Genomic DNA, 6,830 nt, shown 5'->3' with positions numbered 1-6,830 from the left:
GCAAGACAGTTTTAATTACTGTGTATCTAATGTTCGGTGTTTAAAATTGTTTCCTAAGGGGCTGGAGAGATGGCTTAGCGGTTAAGAGCACTGAGTGCTCTTCCAGAGGTCCTGAGTTCAATTCCCAGCAACCACATGGTGGCTCACAACCGTCTGTAAAGGGATCTGATGCCCTCTTCTGGTGTGTCTGAAGACAGCCACAGTGTACTCATAGACATAAAATAAATTAATAAATCTAAAAAAAGAAAATTGTTTCCTAGGACCACAAAGTCTTTTTAATAACAAATATATCCCTTTCCAGGTTCTAAAACTTGATTCTAGGGATTGAAGAGATGGCTCTGCTGTTACAAATGATCCTTACAGATCCTTAGGATGAGAATTTAGATCCTAACATCCTAGCAAGAGGCCAAGGATGTACCCCTAAATTCACACACACACACACATATACACACACACTCACATACACACACAGTGTACGTGTGAAAATAAATCTTTTAAAAACATAGAAATAGGACTAGGGGATGACTCAGTGGTTTAGAGCACTGACTGCTCTTCCGAAGGTTCTGAGTTCAAATCCCAGCAACCACACAGTGGCTCACACAACCACCCATAATGAGATCTGATGCCCTCTTCTGGTTTGTCTGAAGACAGCTACAGTGTACTTGTGTATAATAATAAATAAATCTTTTTTAAAAAAAAAACCAAAAACATAGAAATAAAAAATAAATAAAACTCAATTTCTTCAAAAGTCTTGGTGTTATGACAGGTCAGGAACAAAGTCAGGTGGCCCCAAGCCAGGGATGTTTTGAGAAAAGTTATTGCATGAATAGCAAGCTACGACACATGGAGTACAGTAAACATTCTCACAGCAATCTTAGGACATAGATGTCTCCGTGGTTAAGAGCATGTTCTGCTCTTCCAGAGGACCCAAGTTTGGGTCCCAGCACCCACACTGGATGGCTCACTATGCCTTTAACTTCAGCTCTAGGGGAACCCGACAGCTTCTTCTGGCCTCCAAGAGCAGTGCATTCATATTCATGAACCCATTCTCTGACACGCCTGTATACGTGCCATTAAAAATTTTAATTTAATTTCTAAAAATCAATCCCAAACAACCTCACAAGATAGACATGACTCTTGTCCTCATTTTCCTAATAAGGAGACCAACACAGGGATCTAACAGGCTGGCTCACAATCTTACAGCAGATAGAAGGGCTGACTAAGAATCTGACCCAGCCCCCCCCCCCCCCCACCACCCTGCTGGTTTCAGGAATCCGGTTTTTTTCCCCCCCCCCCCCCCCCCCGCACTCTCCAGCCTGTGCTCTATGGCTGTTATTACAGTAGGAACAAACACCCACAGTACCCAGCTTGTTGCTGAGGAATCCCAGGCCTTGAAACTTGAAAGAGCTTTTTCATAGGTTCTGTGATAATCAGGGAGCAGCAGGAGCCGCGTTCTAAGCCAGTCTTAACCAGTCTGTTACCGTTAGAGCCACATGCACTCTAGTACGCCTCCCTGGTTCTCGGGCAGAAAGCACTAACCTTGAGTCTCATAGCACAGACTCAGCTGCCAAGCTGTTAAAGAATATGATTCCATGTTGACAGTTTTGGGAACCTGTACTGTCCACTGAGGGTCACTTCCAAAGGTCTACAAATCCATACGGTTGGAGACGCTCTGCCCTCGTGAGAACAAGGTTGGTTAAAAGGCTCATCTTGACAAGTATGTGACAAGAAGATTTGAAGAGCATCATGATTTAGAGGAAACATAAGAATCAAGTTCAGTGTGAGCCAGTAGTGATGTGACATGCCTATAATGTCAGCAATCAGGAGACTGAGGCAGGAGGACTGAGAACTGGGGGGGAGGAGGGGCATCTGAGATACACAGTGAGACTGTGTATCAGAAAAACAAAACAAAACTCAAAACAACAACAAAAAAATCCCTAACAAACCTCAGCTGCCCAGCTACTATAGGAACTGACTTCACCCCTCTAGAATAACACACCTGTATGACACATCTGCCAGAGGCTGCTGCCAAGAACAGATGTGCTCCGAGCACATTTTTGTGTGCATGTGTGTGCATGATGTATTGGTATATACATATGCATGTGAGAGTGTGTGTGTATGAGTGTGTGAATGTGTGTGTGCGTGTGTGTGTATGGAGACCAGAGGCCAAAGCTGGTGGCTTCACAAGTCACTCTCAACCTTACTGTTTGAGACGGGGTCTCTCATTAAGCCTGGAGCTCATTGGCTGGCTTAACTGGCTAGCCACTGCACTACAGGAAGCCTCCTGTATCTGCCACACAAGGCTGGCGTTGCAGGTGGTGCCACTTCGCATGGCTCTTCACACAGGTGCTGAGATGTAAACTTGGATGCTTATGTTCCAACAGCAGGTACTCTACTAACTGACTGACCCCTCCCCAACCCCTCCAAGAACTTTTCTAAGCCCCAGTGTCCAATTCTACTGGACTGTGAAGTTTAGAACCCTATCAGAGAGCAAATGAATGTGCCTTAACCTGCTTTCAGAGTTCTGTCTACAGAGACAGTAGCAAGATCTGGCCTCTGTTGTTCCTATAGAAACAAGAGAAGCTAAGAAGAATAACCTGGCTGACCTCTCTCTTCCCACAAGCATACCTCCTCCATTCTTCTTGCCGGGGGAGGTACTTACTTGCTTTAGATTTTTAAAGGGGAGGTTTTTATACAAACTTCCCTAGTAAGGTTTTCTCACAGACCTTATAACCTTAAAGACTGGTTAGAAGACTCATGCCTTTGGCTTTTAAGCCAAAGGAGAACATTCTTTAATTTGCTTAAATTTTCAGTTAGATTTAAATGGACACATGCTTGGATCCTTTACAAAGTGACTGAATTCTCCAGCTTTGTGACAACACAAGTCCCAGCCTCTATGGGGACTTGGGGGACTTTTTTAAAGTTAATTTTTAAGACGTGACTGGCTTTATCAGATCTGAGAGGATGTCTGAGTCATTCGAATTCAGATCTTTGCCTTGGGAGTTTATAGCCTGAGGGTACTTAGAAAGTGAAGTTGCAGCCAGAGAATAAGAGGAAATAAATGGAGAAAATATCTCTCCCAGCAGAGGGAATGAAGCAAGGAAGCCTGGGGATTGGAGACTCCAACACCTGTGTAGAGGCTGTCTCCCTTCACTAAGCCTCTAAAGCTACCAGAGCAACCCTACCTTTTGAAAAGTTTGCATTTGTGTCTGTATGTCTGTCTTTTTTGCCATATGTGTGCAGCTCCCCTCGGAAACTCTGGAGTTGGAATTACAGACAGAGACCTAAAATTGGGTCCTCACTCTCTTTAACCTTGATTGTCTCCCCAGCCACCAAAGCCTACTTTTTGCTTTGAGGCTTCATCCTTGCAGCCTCAGACCCAGGTCTGTCCACTCTAGATTAAGCAGAAGTTTGATGGCTACGGGGACAAACTACATGAATGCCCCGGCCACATTACTGTATAACAGACACTACCTATACTATTGAGATGGATTAAATCAGCCACTCATAGCAGCTGAGAAAATCCTGATTGTTTTCAAACAATGCAAAGATCAGGTCCTAGAAAAGTTATGGTCAGGAGGTAGCTATCCTTTTAAACACAAGACGCATGGGTTTCTGGGTGTGGCTATGCTATCTATGTTTGTGGTTACTCTGAGGCAGAGAGGATACATACTGACAAGGTCTGCTTTACAGTGTGCGATAATGTTACCAGTGGTAGGGTTTTTGTTTTTGTTTTGGTTTTGTTTTGGTCTCGGACCAGGCTTGACCTTGTGACATTCTTAGCTGCAGCCTCCTGAGTGCTGGGATTATAAGCATATATACCACCACCTCTGGTTGTCCTCAGTCCTAAAAACTTGGAGTCCATCGAGCCATTGAGTGCCAGGGACAGGCAAAGCTCCCAGGACAGCAGAAAGATTAAGATGGCTAAGACCTTTAATCTCAACACTTAGGAAACTGAGGCAGGAGGACTGGAAATAAACACACACACACTAAGAACCCTTCTGGGTCAGCTGCTATGCACCTGCCCATAGTAAGAAGCCAAGAACAATCCAGTCACTGTTCATACACGCCCTGGACCAGAGTCTAAGTTAGACTCTATTAATTCAGTTTGGATCCTTGGTAAACATATGATCAACACCTCCAAACTTCATCATTGCTAGTTTCTAAAAAAAAAAAAAAGAAATCTGTGCATAGGGGAGGGAGGAAGGGAGGGAGTGGTATGGAGGGTTAGGAGATGGGGAGGTATGTTGTGGGAGTTCTGAACTCTGATTTTTCTGGGAAGAAAGGAAACTGGGATGACGTTCCCTGATGAATCCTGTTACAACTCTAACAGTCTTACTCTTTCTAGCCTTAAAAGGCAAAGCTAGGCTAAGCCCATCACCTCAGATAAACGCAGGCAGGGTTAAGGGATTGAAATGGTCTGTGGGACACACTGTTGGGAACAGGATCAAGAATTGAAAACTGGGCACGGGGGTGGGGGGGGTGGGACCGTTAGGTCATTGCTGAGAAGAAAAGAAATGGAGAGCTTCCGAGAAGATTATAAGAACGACTACATGAGGTTAAAAGTCCATATTAGAAAGTGAAAGTGATGTGAATGTCCCCCAAAGACAGGAGGCAAGCAGAGGCTTTCTCCAAACTCAAAGTTGCAAACACCTTTCACTCAAGAAAATCGCTTTGAGTTTAGATTGCTAAGTTTTGATGTTGCTTCTCAGAAATGAGTTTCTAATATACTGATCAGTATGCTACATCCTCTGACTACCTTTGGTCTCTGGATAGACAAGCATTAGGGAGCTGAGCTTCTGCAAAGAGTGAGGACAGGGAAAGCCCTGTGGAAGAAGGGCTTGCACACATCTGCGACTTGACTCTGGAATCCAGCTCGCAAGTGGGTGCGGCCTGGCCACTGCCCATACCCAGCAGAAGCGAGGTCCAGCTCGGAAATTGCAAACTTGTTTTTTCCCTCACACAACCGGTTGGAAACCTGGAAGGTCTGGCCTAGAAGGATGGTGTCCCGCACTTAGGTAATCTGTCAGTTGCGAGGCCAGGCGGCTTGCGTGCCTCAGCGACCCTCCCACCCTCCAGGGCCTCACTAACCAGAGCAGGAGGTGGGCGCGGCCAGCATCCCACTGCTGGACAAAGCTGTGACTCCCCCTGATGCTGGCGAAGGGTCCCCGCCTCGGGCACAGAGTTGCGGGAGTCCAGTTTCTGTTGACAACCACACCGCTGCAGTTGCTAAGACACCGCCAATCATGGCGTGGCTCGGGATCCGGCCCCGCCCACCACTGCTCCCCTCAGAGGGAGTAAAGAGATGATGGGGGCAGCGAAGAAACGGGATGTTGGTGTTGCAAAACCAACTGGAACCACCCGAAAAGAGAGGAGCCTAAGGCTCGTCCTCTGTTCCTGACCCTGGGAAAGTTGACAGTGGCAAATATTAGAAATTAGGTTAACAAATATTCAGATGGGCAGAAAAGCAGACGACTGCCCACTGAAGGAAGCTTGTTCTCCCACTTTACTTCCGGGAGATTACCGCAACCCGCACCTTTTGTTTTGATTTCTCCCTCGGTATTATAAAGAGATCTTTTCTTCATTGCGTCTTTGAGGGAAGGAAACCTAGAGTTGGAGCGGTTCCTTACGGGTGCTCAGCTAGAAGGGGTGATCAGATGAGCGTTCAGTTTTGCCAGATTGCAATTTTGGACACAAGAGCTGCCAGGATCAAAAAAGATTGTGAATAAGAACTCCTGGAGCGGGGTGGGGAGGGAAGCTGTGTCCGCAGGGACTGATTTTGACCGATTAGAATCAGTTCTGCAGAGAGGTTGGAATGTTGCAGGTCTGGAGGCTAATTACCTAATCTTGGGCCAGTTCTAACCCCTCTTGGAGAGACATTTCCTTGCCCACTTCTGTGACCAAACTAACCTCTTGTGACTAAAAGATAGAAATCTTTTAGACTCTATTAACATAACAGACAACTAGCCTTCACCATCTTGAGGCTGTAGAAAACCATTCTCCCCTCTCACCGTGCCTGCTTCTCTGGCGTGCCCTCCAAGGTACTTTTTAAGTTTGCCTTGATTTGTGACTTTCTTTGTTCTATGAAAACTTCATGAAACGGCTTCCACATTGGAACATGGACTTTGGGGTAAACTAAATCTGTGTTGTACAGGGCCACAGCTATTCAAAATGGCTCCAGAACAGGCTCACTTATAGCCTCTAAACTGAGAGCTATGGTTTTTGCGGATCTACAGGTAGTACTCCTATAGGGATTCGGCACTGCACTCTACTTAATGCTTATTTAGTCTTGCCTTACAAGCATACAGATGGCTCAAAAGGCAAACCTGCCGTTCTTCAAGCAATCACACTCACACAAAAATGTGCTTATGAAAATCTGTTAGTAAAAGGTTCTATAAGGGCTGGAGAGATGGCTCAGAGGTTGAGAGCACTGATTACTCTTTCAAAGGTCCCGAGTTGGATTCCCAACACCCACATGGTGGCTAACATCTATAATGAGATCTGATGCCCTCTTCTGAAGTGTGGGCAGAACACTGTGTATATAATAAATAAATAAATAAATAAATAAATAAATAAATAAATAAATAAATAAATAAAAGATTCTAGAGCAAGCCACATGAAGCAAACCAACAAGCAGCATCCTTCCATGGCCTCTGCATCAGCTCCTGCCTCTGTATCAGCTCCTGCCTCCAGCTTCCAGACCTGCTTGAGTTCCTGTCCTGACTTCCTCCAGTGATGGAGTATGATCTGGAATTGTAAGCCAAATATAACCCTCCTCCCCCCCAAAAAAGATTCTATAAGCCAAGTTTCGTTTTAAGGTTTGGATATTA

General features: G+C 45.3%; 1 protein-coding gene across 2 annotated transcripts in view; it reads right to left on the bottom strand.

The window, feature by feature from the left end:
- Vwa3b (von Willebrand factor A domain containing 3B) overlaps positions 1 to 5,207 on the bottom strand; it is a 154,125-nt gene extending 148,918 nt beyond the window's left edge. For both annotated transcript variants that reach the window (XM_029539034.1, XM_029539035.1), the window contains exon 1: positions 5,092 to 5,207. The gene's annotated coding sequence lies outside the window, so the exon portion shown is untranslated. The remainder of the gene's footprint in view (positions 1 to 5,091) is intronic.
- Positions 5,208 to 6,830: the final 1,623 nt, after the last annotated feature.

This window comes from Mus pahari, chromosome 5, assembly GCF_900095145.1.
Source record: "Mus pahari chromosome 5, PAHARI_EIJ_v1.1, whole genome shotgun sequence".
NCBI lineage: Eukaryota > Metazoa > Chordata > Mammalia > Rodentia > Muridae > Mus > Mus pahari.
The sequence above is the reverse complement of the archived record's forward strand: the minus strand, read 5'-3'. Positions and strand labels throughout refer to the sequence as shown.